This window comes from Macaca nemestrina, chromosome 11, assembly GCF_043159975.1.
Source record: "Macaca nemestrina isolate mMacNem1 chromosome 11, mMacNem.hap1, whole genome shotgun sequence".
In the NCBI taxonomy this organism is placed as follows: domain Eukaryota; kingdom Metazoa; phylum Chordata; class Mammalia; order Primates; family Cercopithecidae; genus Macaca; species Macaca nemestrina.
Window position 1 is genome coordinate 53,465,295 of NC_092135.1, and position 22,735 is coordinate 53,488,029.

Consider the following 22,735-nt stretch of genomic DNA (forward strand, 5'->3'; position numbering starts at 1 on the left):
CAAGTTTTCAATACTTAGTAGCAAGTAATGGAGAATGTTTCCACAACTGTAAGTATAGATAATATGTACCTTGCAAAGGAGTTTGGAGCATTAATGTTAATATAAAAATACTTCGTGTTTCATAGTAATTGCTCAAATGTTCTAATATGTATCATCATAAGATATTACTTTATTATAAAGAGTATACTAGCAATACCAAAATAAATATAACAACCTTGATATTTTAAGTATGTTTCTCTCAATGTATTTTGAACCTGGATTTTGTTATTAGAACTAAAGCTGGTTGAGCATGTTAACTTTTGAATATTTTCTTTTCTCATTTCTTCTACTCATAGCAATGGATGTAAATCTCCTAAACTCATCATTAGTAAGTCAACCAAACATTTCACTCTGTCCTTTTAAAAGAGACAGTGCTTACAATATCTTTATTTTAGCACCTATAAATGTACCAACTTGTCCAAAGAAATTGGCTCCTGGTAGGAACTAAATGTAAGAGGGAGGTCACTGCATGCAAAGCCTTAGCGCCATAATGGAAGTGAGCATTTCATATTTTAATTTGATCAGGTGGGCTGCACCCTGCCAAGAGTACTTTATAACTACTTAATATTTCCTAGTCATTCGAATGTAAATAAGCTTGTCAAGAGAATTTGGGTAAATTTTTTATTTTTATTTTTTTTAAGCAAGCGTGTTTGGCAGGCAGGTTTTCCCAAGATCACCCAGCTTTAATTTTAAATTTCAAAAGCCTCACATTTAATCCCTTGAGCTGGCCTGGTACCTTGCACCATCTGTTCCCATGGTTTTGTTATAACAGTGAGCACCTGCAGAGTTTTGCAACATTTCAAGCTGATTGTGGACAAAAATCAAAATAATTATAATTTTCATAAAGTAAAGACTTCCATTCAGACACTACAATCCCATCTAATGTGGATTTTGGAAAACCAATCTTGCTTATAATTTGTTTCTTATGGATAAGGGTAATTTATTTCTATTTTGTTTTTGTGGAAGATCAATCCTTTAAAACATATGCACAATCAATGTGGAATTCTCACACTCCAGCCACATCCAGAAAATTCTTGGATAATGCTAGTCAGTTCTTAGATCAGGGCTTCTTGATGTATCTTGATTAGACAAGGCCATTAGTCAATAGCCATAATGAAGTTAGTCTTATTTTTTATTGTTCACACTTTTTGTTGCTTATTGTCCATTTGTTTGTATGAATAGCAATGAGATTTTCCACACATTTTATTTTCAAATGTTTTTACGCTGTCAATAGAAGTAAAACATGTATGCATTATCCATTAAAGACAGAAAAGGGAAAAATAAAGTGAGTGCTCACGTTCTCCATATATCTTTGAAATAGAGAAGTCATTCATGTAAACATAGGATTCTGTATTAGAAAACCTGAATGTTGGCAGATGAATGTCTTCTGGTACTTAATATCTTGCCAGTAGGCTAGTCATCCATAGGACACTAGAGAATTACTTACATAGGTTGAAAAAAAGATCTTTGAACGTGGATTCTCAAGTATTGATCTTTTGTTCTTTGTCTTGGTATTTAGAAATAAATCTTAAAAGCTGTCAATGACACCCACTTGTTAATTTTTTGTTTAAAGTGTTATCCTTTTATTCAAATTGCATAAAGTTAAAACATCAACTTGAGTTTAGAGTCCATTGACCAGTAGCTAAGTATGATACATCTGACTTAGTTATTCTAAAACTCAAGAGACAGTAATAATTTTGTAGTGTATGTATGTACCTCATTAAGACATCACCAGAAGCATGGTAGAGTATTGTAAGAGATTTTTCTCTATAACATTGGAGTTCAGTCAATACCACTTATGGATGTCCTAAAACAGTATGACAAATAAGAGAGTAAACCTATTGGTCAGAGAAAAAAATTACCTTTGACCTTGTGGAAGAATGGTATAGCCACCAAAGGTGAACTGCCGTGCCAAAAGGAGTAGAGGAAATGAATGTGGTCCTCAGTTGAAGAAGATGAATAAATCGGGGTCTGGTAAAGAATGCCATCCTGCTGATACATTGATGATAACTGCAATTCCTGACAGAATAGAGGCAACTGCTAGAAGGGACTGAGATGCTTGGAGAGTCATCTGAAGACAAGATCCTGCTCAAAAGACTAGGCAAGAATTGCTGTAGTAGACTTGTGGCAAAGTGTGTGAGAGACAAACATTAGCAACACAGAAAGATCTTGAAGAGAAAGTATACTTTAGAAGGCTAGATATCCAATGTCAGTTAATAGGAGCTAATAACTTACAAAGTTTTAATGCTAATTTCACTACCACCGTATTTTCTTGAACAGCTTTTAAAGCTTGAAGAAATTTGTATTACAGTAACAAGATAAATAATTTTGTTTTAAATTTGAGTTAAAATTTTTATTTGGAAAGATTTCATAGACAGCCTAGTTCAATTATTTTGCACATTATCTAACAATCTGAGTAGCACCTTTGTGTTTTTTTGTAATTTTTTTTTTCCTGTGGGTTATCATTGGACCATGAAGTACTCTTTGAAGTACACGTTTCTTGCCTTCTTCATCTGAAGAATAAAAAACTGTTGTTAATATATAAGAAAAGCACTCACTAAAGGACAAAAAGTATATACATATACTATTTGTTTGAACAATTGTATTTTTTAGATATAAGCTAATGAAAATGTCATATACAAATGTCATTTCCAAAACATTTGTCAATGAATAGCAAATTGGAACACAAATGCAGACCTTCTGACTCTCATGGCCAGAACACCAGAAACATTAATAAATCAGGGGTCAGGCAACTTGAGTTCTTGGCCCAATTTTCTATTTAGTAGCAGAGAGACCTTGAGAAATAAGGATTATGAGTCACTTAAACTCTGGATTTCCTGATCTTTTGAAACTATATTATGAGCTTCATGTGGACAGGGATTTTATAAGTTTTGTTTATTATGCTGCTACAAAACTGTAATAAATGAGGATTTGGACAGATGATCTGTTCATTCTTTGCTGGTTCCGATATTCACAAAATAATAATGATAGTATGTGATAATATACTACACTAAAAAAGCTGTATTTTATGTAAGAGAAAGAGAGTGTTAGAAATGACAGAATGATACTTGTATCTTTGTTTAGGAAAATTTTATATAGCGCAGTGAGTCTAGTTGCTCAAGGAATTGATGTTTTGTTGCCAGACTGATTCAGTCTCAAAATTATTTTCACTTTGATTAGACCCTAGTAGTTTACATGCATATATGTTGTAAGGTAAATACCAGCATGTTATCCAAATTGCGATCATTTCAGCCTTCACATACCAAATTATTTTTTGATATTATTCTTAGAGTTCAGATCTCCAGTTGTGGCTTGATTTGATACCTGGCTGGAATTATGCATATTCTCAGAAGTGAACATCATCATGTATCAAGGCTGTTGACATTCACCTCAGAAAATTTAACTCAAATTTTCCTCAATTTTTAAAGTCCCAAATAATTCTGTATTATGTAGGGAGTGATTAACACCATGAGTTCATAAACACACACACACACACACACACACACACACACACACACACAGCATATTTCAAAATGTCAGCTAAAAGTGTAAATGGATGGTTTTACTGAATTATTAATTATATAAATTTAAAATATTTTTAACAAGCAAAATACTTTTTTTCATTGTGCCAACACTGTCATAAAATATACTTGTCAAACTTTCAAATTAAGAAACTCTAACTTTATATTTTATCCCTCCTATAACCAGTCCCTTCTATATCCCCCTCCCCCACAAAATAACCATACTGAAGCTGCTCTCATCATTGCGGGCCAATGTAAATTCTTTAATTTTTTCAAAGAATAATAAGAAAAGACACACACACATATATATATATATGATACATATATATGAGATACACGTATATGATACAAATATATGATACATATATGATATATATATGAGATACATGTATATGATACATATATATGATACATATATATATGATATATATACATAGAGAGAGAGAGAGAGAGGAAGTTTTGCTTTTGTCGCCCAAGCTGGAGTACACTAGTGTGACCTCTGCTCACTGCAACCTCTGCCTCCAGGTTTCAAGTGATTCTTCTGCCTCAGCATCCCGAGTAGCTGGGATTACAGGTGCCCACCACCACACCTGGCTAATTTTTGTATTTTCAGTAGAGATGAGGTTTCACCACGTTGATCAAGCTGGTCTTGAACTCCTGACCTCAGATGATCCACCTGCCTCAGCCTCCCAAAGTGCTGGGATTACAGGTGTGAGCCACCGTGCCTGGTCAAAGATATATATTTTTTTCTTTTCCTTTTATGGCACTGCTTTCCTACTTTTCCTTATTCCCCATCCCCTTTTTTTAATTCTTCAATTTACTTTCCATTCCACAGGCTCTCTTTAGAACTTTGTATTTCACTTTCTTAACATGTTTCTTTGAACAACCTCCTATTGTTATTATGGACTCTCCTACCTTCATGATGCCCTCATATTTATGCTGGCCATTTCTCATATTGATAATGCTCCATATATTTACTGTGGGTTTTCCAATTTAAATTTATTTGGGATATACTGGATTGCTTTCTAGTTTATTTGGATTATTTGTATGTAAGCATGTCTGGATGTTTGCTTAATTTGTTTTGCTTTTTCTTTTACCACTTGTCAAGTTTAACCCTGCTGAGGTAAGTACTAGTGATGCTTCAACAACTGAGATTCAATCAGTCATCTTGGAAATGGGAGATCTTTATAGATTACATTGTAATATTCACTGATGGAAAAAGTTACACAGAGATAATTTTTGTATTAATAAAAAGCCATATTTGAATCGTTCCTGAAAAAAAATGGCAACTACAACTTTAAACTCACCACAGTGAAATGATTATCACATCACCATATGAACTGACCAGCTCAACACACCAAGCCCAGTGTATATTGGTTTGTGTTACATATAGTTGTCTTAATTCTCCTACTTTGAGGCTGGACATTGATTACTGTTGACTTTTATATCCCAGGTTGTCTACCATATTACCTGAAATATGGTGGTCAAACGGCAACAATATTATTGTTATTATTTTAATAAATGAATGTTTTTAAGTTAGGCAAAGCCTCAAATATGGCATTCTAAAGGATGGCCATTTATATAGAAAGCCACGGGAATTTTAGGATAGCTAAAGATTATTTAATCCCGTTTTAAAGAGCTATTTTTATAAAATGTATTTTATTGGTTACAAGGAAATCATGCTTCCACTATTCCATGTCTTCCCTTGTACTTTTTCTTTTTGCTTTTCTGTTCTTTTTTTTTTTTTCTTTTTTTTTGAGATGGAGTCTCGCTCCATCGCCCAGGCTGGAGTGCAGTGGCGTGATCTTGTCTCATTGCAACCTCTGCCTCCTGGGTTCAAGCAATTCTCTGCCTCAGGCTCCTGAGTAGTTACTTTTTCTTTCTTTTTAAGTAAAAACAAATAGTGATTTTCAAGCTTCCACAAATTTCAAAGCATATTCTCTCTTTATTACATCTTTGATTTCTTAGCTTCCTCTCTAATTGCCCCCATCTCTTTGTACAAGCACTTCTTTAAAGTTTTATGAAATAAAAAAAACAAAATTGAACCTTAATTTTTAAAACATTGCACTACCTCTTTTGGCTAGAATTTCTTGTGATAATAGACTCTTAAATATATTTAAAATGCTGACTTTTATTTTTTAACAGTAAAATTGAGTTTTTAATCACAGGGAAAAGAAAATAACACTTATTTCAATTAAGAACATTTTTATCTAGTTAAATACTTTTCAGGTTTTTTCCATTTGTTTTATTTTCTACTTTTCACGTGTTCCATGTGGTTATATTTAGGTAAAAGTTAAGAAACAACAATACATAAAGAGAAAATATTTGAATTATTTATAAAACTACTTCAAAATAATCATTTTTAAAATAAAATTGCTTTTTAAAAGGGGGAGTCTGAAAAAGATTGTTTTCAACTCAGCAGTCTTTTCATTTTATATTCTTTACTATATATTTTAAAGCCTAAGCCACTTGTTTTACAATAACAAATCAAATTTTCATTTTATGTATGTATCAGTTGACCTCTAAATTGAGAATATATATTAACTATATTAAATCTCAAATGTTTAAGTTCACTAATTCCCTAAGCCCTGAATATTGTTAAGATACTAGTTTTGAAGAAATAACCTCATTTTAATATCTTATTTCTGTTGCTATGACCTAGGAAAGTTATATAACTCTTGTGGCCCTCTCTCCATCTGTAAAATAGAATAATCATAGCATAAATTCATGTCTGTATTGTAAGATAAATAAGCAAATGTATGCAAAAAGCTTAGGATGTATCTAGGACATGCTAAGGTCTCCATAAATGTAATTATTTTACTAATACCTATAGCTGCTTAATGGATAGCACCTGTGAAACAAGTAACTGTCTTTGATCAACTTGTTACTTCATTTTCTCATGAAGATAAATTAATATTAAAATGAGATTTAATTAACCTTCATAGTGATAAGGTGTCCAAATCCTGTGCTTAGACATTTTGAAACTTTACAACCAAAGGTAAGAACACTAAAGAGATTTCATATTCATTGAGCCTTTACAAGTTGCCAAGCACTGTGTTAGGCACTTTCTTATCTATCTTTCTTATTGGCACTACTCAATACTGGAGTCAAAGTAATGGAGGCTCCCAGAAGTTAAGTAGCACACACTGGAGGTGACAGCAAGGCTTCAAATGTCTTAACTCTACAGCTAGGAATTTTTTGTAAAACAGGAACCAAATAACGTCACTATCCTGCTTAACACCTTTCAATGGCTTTTCACTGTGTATAGAATACAGTGATATCCAAATGTCTTAGCACCTAAATGCAGCATTTTCCCTGGTCTGTGCCTGACTTCCTAACCTCATCTTGTCTGGGCTTTCTCCTCATCATTCTAGTCATTCTGAAATACCATGTTTGTTTTTGCCATAATAGAAATCTAGGAATTGCTGATCTAGAATTCTCTAGCCTCAGATCTTTGCATGATTGGTACCTGTGCATTATTTTTCTCAGTTCAGTCTCACCCACACAGGATTTCCCTGGCCACTCAGTCTAAATAATGCTCTCAAGACCTGTTTTCCCCAATGTCTCTCTAGCACATCACCTTGCTTTATTTTCTTCAAAGGATGTATTGCTATCTGAGGTTGCCTTAATTTTAAAAATAAAATATGTTGTCTGTCTTCCCTGATAGAACATAAACTATCTCTCCATTTCCTAGTGGCCAATATTTATTGAGTAAATGAACGAATAGCACTCTATACTTACAATTATAGCATCTCTGATAACATGACAGCTCTTACCTAGCAATTCGACCTCTTTTATTTATGATAACATATTGAAACTTTAAGCACATACTTTAAGTCTAGACTCACTTTATATTTTTTCATTCCACCTGACATTGTTACTTTGAGAAACAGAATTGGACAATAAAATCAACAAATAATAAACATCCAAAATTAGGACTCTAAAAATAAAACACCAAGGTTAAACTTTTTTATAAAGACACAATTCTATTAAGCCCATAATTTATCTCTGAAAATTATATAACTTATTGTAGGTTGAATATGTGTAGCATATCTAAGTTTTAAGAAAATTAGTATTCTTAGGCCGGGCACGGTGGCTCACGCCTGTAATCGCAGCACTTTGGGAGGCCGAGGTGGGCGGATCACGAGGTCAGGAGATCAAGACCATCCCGTCCAACACGGCGAAACCCCGTCTCTACTAAAAAGTACAAAAAATTAGCCGGGCGTGGTGACGGGCGCCTGTAGTCCCAGATACTTGGGAGGCTGAGGCAGGAGAATGGCCTGAACCCGGGAGACGGAGGTTGCAGTGAGCTGAGATCGCGCCACTGCACTCCAGCCTAGGTGACAGAGCCAGACTCTGTCTCAAAAAAAGAAAGAAAAAGAAAAGAAAAGAAAATTAGTATTCTTAATCTGAGATTTGAAGCATTTGTACTCTGTGGAGAGACTTGCACAAATAAAATATATTGAATTACTATGTTACAATATGTTAAATATTGTATTATATTGTTAAATAATATGTTACTATGTTACAATATGTTAAAATTAAAATCTAAAGAAAGTTTGTTTATTTAAGGCGACATAAGTCAATTCCTTTGTTTGATATTTTGAATTTGTATAATTGACCTCTCAACAATTTATGTGTAACACAACAAAATTTGCATTATAAAAGGCACATTGTTACTCATTTTAATAACTAGCACTGGTCAAAACTGCTATATAATCATTTGTATCTTATAAAATGAAGAATTTTTGATGACCTGCATCCACATTTCAAAAGTTAAATAAACTCTGACTTCCAACCGACTTAGAAAATAACTGAAATATTATATTATTTCTTATGTAGTGTACTCCCGATATCAAGCATTACATTTTAAATAAATGTTTTTTCTGCTGTTTAGTACAGATGCTGGTTTAACAACTCATGCATCAGATATTTGGAAGTAAATTATAAATCTTATTATTATGGACACATTAAATAAATATGATAGGTTATTTTTAAATAAGTACAGAATATGTAAAATTCCATATATCTCAATGCAGTGTGACTGCTTTTTATATTGAAAATCTTATGATAGCTTAATACCGAAGTGTGGTTTCAAGTTAAAGCATTCTACAAGTGCTTCTGCGTTTTTTGATTTTCCTTTTAGCACTCACTGGGGGAAGAGAGAGAGAGAGAACATTCAGAGTGCCAGTAAAAAATAAAATCAATGTTTGCTGCTGTTGTTGTTGTGTTGGGCTATAAACAGTCTACTTTGGTTGGTTAAATGCTACCAAAATCCACAGTACTTAATTTATCTAACCTTCTGATAGTGAATGAACAAAGGTAAAAATAACAGGCTAGTTATCAACTAGTACTATGGTGATGACATTGTGAATTATTTAAAAAGGGCATATTCAATGTGACCATAGAGCCATCAATCATAATAGACATTGATGAGAAAAAGAGGTTTCAGTCACTTCCTATCTGCAAGGAGAACAATTCTATCTCACAGGTAGCTATGAAGTGCTGGGTGACCTGATGTCACTTGCATTGTTGCTCTACCCTTTGAACGGAGAGAGTAGATTCTCTCAATATTAGAATCGAATGAGTAAATAAATTCGCAGTTCACTGCCACTCTCCTTCCGAGTGCACACTTCAATTTGTCTAACAATAGAGAGGACAGAAAAGCAGAAATCTCTTAAAGCGTGGATGAATTTTTTATGGTATGTTCAAATCCAGCTGCAAAGGATGGGGTTTTAAATGGTAGCAGACACTTTTAGAGGGAGCCCCAAGAGACGAAATCTTTTGGAAGTGTTTTGTGTTGAATTCATTCCTTTCCACGTACATCCGTAGCTTTTCTTCTTCTGAAGCCCTGCTTTTACTAAATTGTTCCACCGTCAAGTTCACATTGATCTTTAAGATGACAAATAAAAACACTTTCTTTATCTTTAATATACACACACACTACAGTAGAATTTCCATTTCAAATGCATAAGAACAGTTTTTAAAGTGCAAGCACGCAATACTGTTTTATTTGTCTGCTTCATTCAGTAGGAAAATTAGAATTGCAGGAGGAGAAAGAGGTGGCTAGTTAAAAAATTTTAAGAAAACACCATACTAACAAATTTAACCTCTTTCTTCTGTTCAAATATTCAGAATAATTTCATTTACCACAATCCCTCATCTAAGAGTTTTCTATTTGAAAGTTATCATGACTTGCATTAATTTATATTACCTAAATTTTTGAGTATCACATTTTCCTCATCACAGAATCCTACAAAATCCTCTGGCATTTACAAACTGCAAAGCTACAAAAGTGTGCATATTTTTCTTATATGCTAAAATCTACTGCTTCACTCCAGCACATTAACATTTATGACATAAACTCAAGAATGGTATGGATGTTTTTTTACAAAGATTTTTTTTTAATTAGAAAATGTAGATAAATAGGCTTTCCTTTTCTACCTCTATTCCTCCTTCCCTTCTGCCACCCACGTTACTAAACCACTCTATTAGAGCAGAAATATGAAATATGTTTGCGTTGCATTCTGCATCTATGGCATAGTCACTTGAAGAATGTACACTATTCATTTTTATTCACATTTCCTCTCTAATATATTCTGGAAGTATATTCATCTCAATGTAACCTCTGAAACCACTTTAAAAATGTGTACCACCACTTAATTGTTAATAACAGGTAAATCAAAGGTAAAAAGATAACTAATTAATTTTCTAGCTCAGTTTTATTTTACTGTTACTGTTTTGAGAAAATATAACAAAACCCCATTAGTGTTAAGGTAAGCCCATGAAACAACATAATATAATGCAAAAAAGACATTTAATAGTGTAGAGGAATGTTAAATTACTAATTAACTCCAAGTTACTGTATAAGAAAGCATAGTAATTTACAGGATTATTGCAATATGCAGCTTGGATTGCCACTAGGGTCAGCTAGGGAGCATTTCTTTCTATACCCCCCCGCCCCTTAGTGTGGTGGTTACTGTAAAAATCTTCTCACATTAAAATGCACTGTCCTACCCACAGTTCATTGCTGCTAATTAGCAGCAGTTGAGATTTTGCTTGCAGTCATTTTTTTCTGTGTTAAGCTGCCAAATGTTACCAAATGCTCAAGATTCTCCATGCACAAAGTGTCCAGCTGCCCAGCTTGCACCACTATGTGTGCCTTTCAGCTGTTTCCTGTCAACTTTAACACCTGTGCAAAGAAAACACTAATCAAATTATCTGTACTGGCTTTTGTTATCAGAGGGAAGGTTATCAAAAGTGTTCTGGATACTTTGGCACATGCTCATCATCTATTGCTAGAAAATCTCACTAGACACACACATACACACTCTCACACACACACAAACACACACATCCCTTTTCATCTAAGCATCCAATTGAGACCATAACTCTCTAAAACTTAAATCACTCCAATATCTGCCTTGTCAAAGTCAAGTGTTTGCACAGTCTATTTAAACTTTTATTTAAGCAATAAGGCTTGGGAAAGTCATCTTTTAGTTTTACCTAAATATATAAGAAGAATGCCATAACTTTGATTAATAATTGATTAAATAAACCATTCCTACATCAAAGACAGGAAGAAGAGCTGTTCGCTGAAAGGCTAGACTATCAAACAGGACTTTGTTGTCTTCAACATTGCTTTAGAACTACAGCATTACAGAGTAAGAAGAACATTAATTTTTGAGGTCTTAAATAATCACATAAAATAAAATTGACTCCTTTTTTCCTTAATTAAACACTAGTAGTGTTAAAACACTATAAATCTAGAAATAATCACACAGCCTAATCATTTCCTGTCTATTCCATTGGCTTTATGACTAATTTATATTTAACCTTCTTGGGAACCTACGATCGGAATGTACTTTTTTAAAAAATTGAAAGCAACTGTCATTGGTGTCTAATACCTGGGCAATAGGGAATAGGGTCTTAAAACATATTTTAAAGCTAAAAGATGATATATAATGTATTACACTGATTGTAAGGTTTAGTAACACACAGCCACTGCTTTCTTACAATTACAGGGCAATTGATAAATACATAACTCTTTTGTTCTGATTTTCTATTTATCATGATGTATTAAAGTGATTGTGTTAAGTAAATAAATGTATGCATAAATGCATGCTAATATTTACATCAATAATAGCATTACAGTAAATTTAATCAGACAACCAGACTTGAAAGGGGACAGATTTCGGCCTGTATCTGTTTCATATATATTTTTTTTAGATCTTGGTTGAAATTTTATAGCATAACTGAATTTATTTTTACTTTGTTTGTACTTAAAAAAGGGAAAAGGATTGTAAAATATACCTGTGATATGAGTATAAAATTCACCATGCTGACAGGAATGAATCCACTCTGACTATGATCAAAACTGTAGCAAAACTATAGCCCTAGGGTAACAGAGAATGAGTGTCAACTACATTTTGCTGTTAAGTTTCACAAAAATCCCCTCTAGGATTTTCAATCACAATATTTGGAATCTATATTCATGTTACAGTTACAAAATAATAGGGAAGACTCACAAAAAGTATAAGAGCTCCAATTTCAGAGACATAATTTTGTGATTTAAGAAAAAATATTCTTTTAATTTTTTTTATTAAAAGGACAACTTTTGTTTAATATTCATGGCTAGCTTACTAGAGATTTATATAAAATTTCTGCTCATATAGCATTACTCTCTTTTTAAGATACCATTTATTCAGCCAAAATTATTAAACGAGTACAAATACAAGATAGCATCACTATGATTCCTGATCAAATACTTTTGCTTTCTCCTCTTTCTTTCATCCTGTGTATATCTGCACTTGAAGACAGGTAGCTGGTAGAGGAACTTAAAAGGTTGCTTTTTAATTCATAGCAAAACAAATCATTTTATAGATACTGTTAAAGAAATGTACAAAAAAAATTATTTAAAACCAATCATTGATTCTACTTGTCCAAGTACCTGATTTTTCATAAGCAAATAAATGCCTTCCAAGTATGAAGCAGGACTTCGTACAAGTTGATTAACCTCACTGAATCTCAATAACTCAGTCTGTGAATTGGGATTAATAATACCTAGCTTTTAGTTCTGTGTAGATGAATAGTCTGTGTGAACCAGAACGGGAAGGTCTTGAACTTTCCTGGTGGGTTGCATATCTTCCTGATGCAGGAATGGCCAGACTCCATGAGCCACTACTAGTCATGCTTGCCCTGATTTCTTCTTTATCAAATTTTGCACAGGAAGGAGTTGAATATAATAAACTCAAGCTGCAGTGTAGCTTGAGTGTAGCTAAAGATAAGACCTCTTCTCCAAAAATACATTTTTGTGTGAAATAAGACTAATTGATCCATTGGATGGTTGAAAAATTAACCTCCAGGTTGGTTGGATTGAGAGAAAGGTTAGCTGTTTTAAATTGATGTTCCAACAGTACCACTGAAATCTCATGGAAGAATCTTACTAATAATATCATCCCTTCCTATATCTATGTCTTGTAAATTTGACTTCCTAATAATATCATCACTTCCTACATATATGTCTTGTAAATTTAAACACTCATGTGTTGGTCAGAAATAATTTTCTCTAAGGCGCTATTAAAATGTGACATGTTATTATTTTGTGGGCTTTGAAGAGGAATCAAAAATAATTAAAAATGGCTGCTAAAAAAGTAAATATGTATGGCATAAAGAGCCTAGAGGCAGCTGATAATCTCTAGTTGGATTACTAGCAATAAAATGTGAGTATGTGGTCCTTAGGGAGAAAATGCCACTAAATAAACTTTGATTTGTTTCCTCAAATCATGAACTTCATGTAATCTTAGATAATATGAGCTTTGGTACAATTTTGGACAGGACAATCACCAAGTAGTTACTAAAGACTTATAAAGTAGGAATAACCTTAATTTCGCTTGAAAAATAAATAGCTATGCTAGGCAGCATTAAAAGGTGATGTATAATGATTGATGGCAATGGTGATTATGGCCACCATTTGTGAAGCCCTTACCAGGTGCTAATCGTTTATCATTCAACAAATAGTATGGATGTCCTACTCTGTTCCAGACATCACTCAGGGTGTTGAAGGAAATAGCAGTTAACAAAACAGGCAACATTTTTGACTTCTTAAGCTTATATTCCATTGAAGGGAGAGAGGCAATAAATAATAATAAACAACTGAGATAAACAATTACACTAAAGTAAATATTTTAATCCCAATTTCATGGATAAGGAAACAGACAGAAAGGTTAAGTCATTTGCCTGTATTCCAAAGCTGGCATATGGCAGAGCCAGAATCCAACCTATATGATTCTTTCTAGTACGTTTTGCTATGTGTCAGTAAATACCCACCACAGGAAAAGAGACAGATGTGGATTTTGTTGTTTTGTGCTGGAACTAAACCATGGTTTCTTAAACAAAGACATCTCTGGCTCCATTTCTAAAGGAGGCATAGTATTTATATAGAATTTACACTGGACACATTCAAAAGTAAAGTGCAGATATACACTGAATTGTGTTTGGAAAGCAGGGGAATATTTATTTGGCATGTTAGAAAGTAGAAGTATATAAGAGGGAGGTAAGGTCCTTGTTGGAAGAACACAGAGTGACAGATGAAAGGATCTTGACTATCCTGCTTATAATCCATAGGCATATTTAAAATTTTTAAGGTAAGTAAGCCTGATAGTTGCATTATAGAGAGATTAATCGGGTCACTGTGAATGCACAAAAAGTTGAAGAAGTAGGAGATTAGATGTCAGAATATCTAGTTAAAGGCCAATACAATAGTGTAAAATCAGGTTAAGTTGATTGCAGTAAAACAAACCGATTCGGAAAAAATTACAAATAACCTAACTAGAAACAAATGATTAATGGAGAGGATTTAGATTTAGAGGAACAATTGAGGAAGAGTGAAAACTGACATGAGCCCAGAACTGGAGAAGAGTGGAGTTATTCATGGACATTAGAAGGTCAGGAATGGGACCAATTTCTAGAAGATGTTAGGTTTTAGACATGATGAATCTGAAATGCTCATGCTGAGTCTGAAATGCTCGAGCTGTAAATCGCTGGCCTCTACTCTTTACTTTAGTCCATGACATCCGTTGCACCTTGCCTTTTCTAGTCACCTCAAAGTTCTTTCCAGTAAAGGAAGGCTCTTTTGTGGTTCCAACTCCCTGAAAAACCAAGTAAAGTCTTGTGATTCTTGACATGTTTTGTCTTCATCTGGAAAGTCAGATTTAATCAAACCTACTTAACTGGAGTCATTTTTTATTAGTATATCAAAATCCCAACAGAGTTCTCAATAGTCATAATTTTTTATTTATGATCTTATTGCAAAAAAAATCTAAAACAAAAAAGATAATAAAAATACATGTCTAAATATCAATACCAAAATACATGAAATATGTTTGGAGAAATGATCCTGACTTGATCCTGACTATAAAATACAGTTTCTTTTCAAATTCTGCTAACATGGAAATCTATTTACTTAGTTTTATCCAGTGTGGATAGAATATCGTGCTTTGCTTTTGAAAAGAAAGGTTCATTTTGGATGAAATAGAGTAGGAAAAGTGAGAGCTGAGAATAACTAGCTTTTATCTTCTTCATTCCAGGCCACTGAAGGAAGTCAGTGCCTGGGATCCTGAGATGCAGCCACACCATAAAGTTTCATTACTCAGTTGCAGTAGAGAAAGCCTCAAAGGAACCACTTCTAATGGAAACTGCCTCATTTCCTGGTCAAGTTTCACAGTGGAGGTGCTCTGAAGTAGGTGCTCTGAAGTGCTCTGAAGTGAAAAGTTCACTTCATGAGAAGTTACAAACTAATTGTAAAGTATCTCAAAAAATGATCAAGATATCCCTTTTCTCTTATGGTATATGACTAATAACTTGATATATTTTTTAAGGATCTGCAGCATAAAAATCATTTTAAAATACCATTTAGTACTACCCTACTTTTTAAAGTAAATGCTACTGAATATAATATAAACTTTCTAATAGTTTATAATGTCAATTCATCTTTTATTTTTTCTGAATTGTTATTTAGTTCTTCATATAATTTTTCAGGGTCAATTTATTTTTCATTTCCTTTCTGGACATATTATTTTCAGTTTTAATTTTCTACTGTCATGACTTCGAAAGGTTACTGAATTGCTTCATGTCTAATCTGTTTAGATATGGTCAAACTCTCACCACTGCTCTAAGTTAGGCCTAAGTTAGGTTTAAATGGAAAGGTGGATAGTATAAAGGGAGAGGAGGAGGGAGAGGGAGAGAGAGAGGGAAAGGGAGAGGGAAGAGTGGGGTGGGGGGGGGCGGGGGGGGGGGAGAGAGAGAGAGAGAGAGAGAGAGAGAGAGAGAAAGCCCAAAGGTAGGAAAAGTCAGGCAGGAGTTAATGTTGCAGCCTTGAAGCAGAATTTCTTTTCTGAGAAATCCTGAATTTTGCTCTCAAGGCCTTCAACCTGTTTGGATAAGCCTTACCCACATTAAAGAGGGCAATTTCTTTTATTTAAAGTCAACTGATTATAGATGTTAACCACATTTACAAAATAAAATCACAGTAACTCCAAGATTAGTATTTGATTAAATAACTGAGTACTATAGGCTAGTCATCCTGATGCATAAAACTATTGTAGATAGATTTAACAAACTGTTTTTATGATAGTTTCATGGTTTTCAAAGAGTAATTCATTTTAAAGATATTCACTGAGTGACTTTCATGTGCCAGGCACCAGTATGAATATAAACTTATGGATATGAAGCAGCCTAAGATAAAATCCTTGCCTTCCAGGAACTTACAGTATCCTCAGAAGATAGACATACAAACATGTTAATATGCAACTTGACGAATGTTAGTTTTAAGCACAAGCAGAGGAAGATGGGAGCATAGAGAAGAAGAAATTTCTCCTGCACAGTTAGTTCAAGAATTCTTCCTGGAGAAAGTGACCTCTGAATTAAATGTTTAGGGAGTATCTAATTTACTAAGCAATACTTATAAAAATCTGTTATGCCAGTTGCAGTTCTAGGGGCTGGGATTCTATAGAAAAGATCTCAACTTTCATAAAGATACCTTCTTGGGAAGGAAGTGAGATGCTAACACAAGCAAACAAGTAATTAAAATCTTCATTAGTGATTAGAGCTACTTAAAATATATCAAGGTTATATGATTCAGCCTCCATTTTGCTGTTGTAACATTGAAGCTGAGACATGAAAGACAACAAGGAAATAATGAGTAGGTGAAAGGAAATGCATTTCCAAGCTTCAGAAACAGCAAGAGTAAAAGCAAATCAACAGTCGCAGCTAAAGCAGCATTAAAAGATTTTATTTTTTTAAAATTTGGTTTTGAAAAATGCTTGATCCACTCTAATTGTCATATTTTATTTACATTAAATTTAAATATTAAATAATACCTTAGTGTAATTTAAATTTACCTCCTTGGTCTTAAATAGTAACTATGCTTTATTTCTTGTCTCCCATCTTCTTTATACTCTTCTTATCGCATGTATAGGTGAATTTTCTATAACTGACTTACAAATTTTTAAGTAACAGGGAGTCTTTTTACCTGTTGCAGTTTAAGAACCCATTAAACACAAAGTACTGACTAACTGAAGAATGGATGTGGTAGGCTGATAACAGCTCCCAAAGTTACATCCAAAGATACTTTCCATCTCCCCCAAACCTATGTATGTTACCTGATATGCTAATTTTTTTTCAGATGTGACTAAGTTAAGGATTTTGAGATGAAGAGACTATCCTGAATTATCTGAGTGGATACTCAGATACTCAGATGTCATCACAAGAAGCTTTAGAAGAGAGAAGCATGAAAACCAGAAGAGGAGGAGGAGGAGGCAACGGGACCATAAAGACAAGAGATTAGAGTGATGTGGCCACAAGTCAAGAAGCGCCAGCGTCCAGCAAAAAACTGGGAGTCAGGAGCAGAATCTCTCCTAGAGCCTGTGGAGGGAATGTAACCCTGCCAATAACTTGATTTCGTCCTAGAGAAACTGACTGCAGACTTCTGGCCTCCAGGATGGCAAGAGAATTAAATTGCTGTTGTTTTTAGTCAAGTATGTGGTAATTTTATTACAACAGCCACAGAAAACTAGTACAGTGGATTTTTAGCATATTAAAGAGCAGTAGAATTGTGATTTTATCAATACCTACTGGATGGCAGGTTTCCTCTGCAGCAGAAGAGAATAAAATGTTGACTAGGTAAGGCTGACCACCAAAACTTCTGCCATGGACTCAGCAGTGTGAACAGATCCTGGGAATCTATGTACGCATAAAAGGCCATGAACATTTTGCATTTTCTGATTTGAACTGAATAGGCGTTCTACTCTGTAAATGTTTCCAAAAAACTAAATATATCTTTATCTTAACCCTTTGCTAGAGATGTTTAAACAAACAGAAAAATACCAGATCTTATTCACCATTTTTGATGTCAGTAAAGTGTGTTATGCAAATTGGCTTCAAAAATTAAAACCTGTAACACAATTTGAGTCTTGAAATGTATGCTATGTATGATCTTAAAAACATGTAGGTAGGTTTATTAGTTCTTGGAGGTTCATAGTATTTCATATGCATTTCAGACTATATGTAGGGAATTGCTGACAAATCTTGGTATCACTAAATCCATCATCATGTTTTGAAATGTCACCAAACTGAGCCCACATATTGTGAAGAGTGAATATAGTGTATGGCCTCAAGATTTTGTCTTATAATTTAAGTTTCAATGTCCACACCTCATCTAAATTAGGGTACCATTTGGACTCACATGTTTAACTAAATAAATTTATCACTGAGTAATTACATTAAACACAAATTTATCTTAAAGATGTACAAATTGTTTTCATTGAGGAGGGTAGTTACTTTGGTAGCATGTTAACAAAGCCCTAGGAAGGTAGTTACTTTGGAAGCATGTTAACAAAGCCCTAGGAATTATAAGACTGTATTTTCATGGAGGCATACATGTGTAGTAATTGTAAAATGGTTCTGTTTTCATATTTGGATCTTTTTATATGAGTGTCTGCGTTAAGAATTACCCATAATAAAATAAAATCTTAATTTGACAAAATTAATATATAGAAATAAACTTTATAAATCATAGACTTTCAAGATGATCAAAGAACCTTTCTGATCATCTAGTCTCACACCTTTTTTATAGAAGACTAGACTAAAACTCACAAATGTAAATGATCTCACTAAAGGCATATGGCAAGCTATTGGACAAACCAGGAATAAAACACAGGTCTTCCGGCTCCTAGTCCAGGACTCATCACAAACACCATGACTCATCATTTTCATTGTAAAAGACTCTGGCACAAGCTGTTAACTCATTAAATGGCTAAAGGAGGAAAGGTAAAATAGTAAAACAGAGTGAAGGTGATACCACCCTATTGAAGATCATTCTAAATTAAAGATAGATGTCTTTGAGATTATAAACAAAAATATACTTTGAATATATTTGACCACAATGTCAATTTTAAAATATTCAAAGTTAGTTCTTCAAAAAACTAATAATAGAACTACAATATGATCCAGCAATCCCACTATTGGGTATATATCCAAAGGATAGGAAATCAGTATGTCTAAGAGACATCTGTACTTCCACGTTCATTGAAGCATTACTCACAGGAGTCAGGACCTGGAATCAACCTAAATGTTTATCAGTGGATGAATGGATAAAGTAAATGTAGTATATATACACAATGGAATAATATTCAGCCTTGAAAATGAAGGAAACTCTGTCAATTAAGACAACATAATTCAACATAAGAAAGACAAATACTGTATGATCTCACTTAAATGTGGAAGCTAAAAAAGTTGAACTCACACAAACAGAGAGTAAAATAGTGGTTACCAGAGTCCTGGGAATTAGTAGCAGGGGTGAAAGGATTGAGAAGATGGTGATCAAAGCACACAAAACTTCAGCTGGACTGAAGGAATAAGTTTAAGAGTTCTATAGTACATCATAGTGACTACAGTTAACCACAATATATTGTATACTTGAAAATTGCTAAAAAAATTGATTTTAAGTGTCTTTACCACAAACAGATAATTATGTGAGGTAATGGACATGACAAATAGCCTGATTTAGCCATTCCACAACGTATACGTACAGCAAAACATCATATGGTATACCATACGTATATATAATTTTTACTTGTTTATTAAATAAATAAAAATTTGAAAAAATATATGTTTTATCTTTCAAAGAAGATTCAGAATTTAAAATATTAAATTTAAACTACAGAAATGTTAGTCTAAGTTTGGATTTTCTAATGCAAAATATTACTCCTTATCACTAAATATTAGGTAAAAATATTATTTTAATTTTCTTTTATATCTAGATGATCAGCAAGGTTATTTGATCATCTTAAAAGTCTATGATTTATAAAGTTTCTTTATATTAATTTGTTAATTTCTACATATTAATTTGTGTTATTAATTTTGTTAAATTAAGATTTTATTTTATTTTGGGTAATTCTTAATGCAGACACTCATATAAAGGATCCAAATATGAAAACAGAACCATTATACAAAAGATTTTAGTATTCTTTAAAATAGTCTCATTTATCTTAATTGTTCATTAAAGATCTATAATCCATTATGGCTATGTATATTGAAAGGAAAAGACCTAGTTTTGGGCCTTTATTTTGGAAAAACTATGACTCTTTAACTCTGTTTTCTCATCTATAAAGTGAACTTTTGAGAACATTCAACTAATTTGCAATTATGGTGAGAATATGTGAAAGTGCTCAGCTTCTGTCAAATGCTTCATGTGGGGTGTGTGTGTGTATGTGTGTGTGTGTCTGTGTGTACATGCGTGGGCATTTGCATGTATTTGTGTGCCTGTGTTTGCGATAATAATTTCTATTTACTTGACTGTCATGATCTAGTAGTACAAAGACAAAAGGTATGTCTATTTAAAAAGCTAGAGTGCAAGAAAGAAAGACAAAAAATACTTCCTTCAACAAAAAGTAGATTTAAAGGGAGGGATGAGTTTTATTCAAAACTATGACTACTGCTTCTCATTGTCAGGGAAAGTAATATCACTAGGAGTTACATGGAATAAAGGGAAAGTAATATCACTAGGAGTTACATGGAATAAATGCTTAAATAATGATCGGGATAGATAGCTACTTACTCTGACTAATAAGAAATGAGTGACCTTTAAAATGACTCAGATTCCCAAAAATCTCTGACTCTACTCTATAATCTGTGTTTTGTTCTACATAAAATTAAACAATAAATCTAGTTAGAAGCAAAATTAGAAATCTAAAAGAGATGAGGACTGGGAACCAGGGGACCAAAGTTCTACTGTTCGGTTTTTGACCTTGAACAAATCACTAAATCCTCCCGGGCTTCAGCCCCATTACTTTCAACATGAAGGGGGTCTAAGGTCCCTCCAGCTTTAACACTTGGTGACACTATGATTCCAGTTCATAGCTTCTTGCTCACAATATTTGACACTTTGTTGACATACTGTCAGAAACTTCACACATTTTCCAAAAGCTATCACAGAGTATTATTAGGTCATTAATGCAGAGTTTTAAGAAGAAACTATAAAATATCTTTCACTGGGTATTTGTTATAGCAACTATGTTTATACTACTGGATTCCTCCGTGATGATAGATAGATAGATAGATAGATAGATAGATAGATAGATAGATAGATAGATAAATAGATAGATAGATAAAGATATACTTCTAAAAGAAATCAACTATGTTAGGTTAATACACTGTAAGTAATCAAGTTGTAATACAAGTGTGTGTGACCAAAATATCTTCATGTAAAGCTTCTGCTTATTCCTACTCAGCTAATGATATAGAGATAAAATGTATCTGAGTCCATTTGTGCTTATGAATGTAAAGTAAAAATTATTTATTTGTGTGTGTATATATACACATCAGTGTATGTATATGTATATGTGTAAATAGAAAAATTCTGTAAAAATTGCTAAAAGATGTATACATTATAATGTTTTATTGTATATACTTCTGTGCCATTTTACTTTTCTACAATGAGCATGTAACTACTTAATTTTAAACTAAAAAATAAAACAGAAAATGTAAACATTTCTAGCCTTATGCAAAATTGTGTAAATTTCTTTTGTAGATTTCTGTGATTTATTTTTTCTTTCATAAATGGCATATACATGTAGTATATATCTCTATCTTTCACTAGCTGTGTCTGTATGTATATGTAAATTATATCCAGTGTGTGTTGAGCACTAACTGTCCCATGCATTGGTCTAAGCACTTTAATTATGATATACAACTCAGTACCCATGACACCCTTGAGTAGATTATTTTTACTACCATATACTGATTGAGCTGTGCTACTCAATGCTTATTTTCTTTTTTTAAAATTCATTTATTACACTTTAAGTTCTGGGATGCATGTGCAGAACGTGCAGGTTTGTTACACAGGTATGCATGTGCCATGGCGGTTTGCTGCACCCATCAAGCCGTCATCCGGGTTTTAAGCCCCACATGCATTAGGTATTTGTCCTAATGCTGTCCCTCTCCTTGCACCCCACCCCCTCAACACCTATTTTCTAGTGTTTTTACTTCTCTTTTGTAAACAGGAGAACAAGCTATACCTACGTTGGAAATTATTACAGTCAGAAGTTTGCCCACCTCAGATGGGTCTGGAGACTTCTTTCCCTAGAGCATTTAGCAATCCCTTTCATTCTTCTCCTGGGCATCATTAACATACTCCTTTTCCCTGACTAGCCTTAATCCATACCCTATCCATTCTTCCCATCAGACAGGCACTTTTTCATTCTAACATACTTGACTATATTTCAGATTGTGTGTCTTTGCCTGCGTGTATGCTATTATCAATCATTATGCTTTCCAAATTCATGCTGAAGAGTGGTTTTGCCATTCCTTACACAAGATTTAGTTTTAGTTTAAAACTCAAACACATCATAGGAATCATCATAAAAATAGATTTATACACATGTAAAAGAGAATCAGAATACTGATTAATTGTTTATGCTTTTCATATAAGTAATAAAGCCAGCAATTAAGAATTTCATTGATAGATTATGGTAGAATCCTCGTGCAGGCTGCTTAGCCCATATCCTGGCTCTGAGCAGAACTGAACTTAAGCCTTCGGAAGACAACAGTCTGCCATTTTGCCTTATTCTCACAGATAAATTACTTTATAGCACTTTAGTGAAGAAAGGAAGATGTAT

The 22,735-nt window shown here is 33.4% G+C and overlaps 1 long non-coding RNA gene across 3 annotated transcripts in view; it reads left to right on the forward strand.

Annotated features, from left to right (window-relative positions):
- Positions 1-19,657, forward strand: part of LOC105493229 (uncharacterized) — a 125,597-nt gene extending 105,940 nt beyond the window's left edge. For all 3 annotated transcript variants that reach the window (XR_011609782.1, XR_011609784.1, XR_011609783.1), the window contains 2 exons: positions 15,149-15,300; positions 17,245-19,657. This is a non-coding gene — a long non-coding RNA (uncharacterized lncRNA). The remainder of the gene's footprint in view (positions 1-15,148; positions 15,301-17,244) is intronic.
- Positions 19,658-22,735: the final 3,078 nt, after the last annotated feature.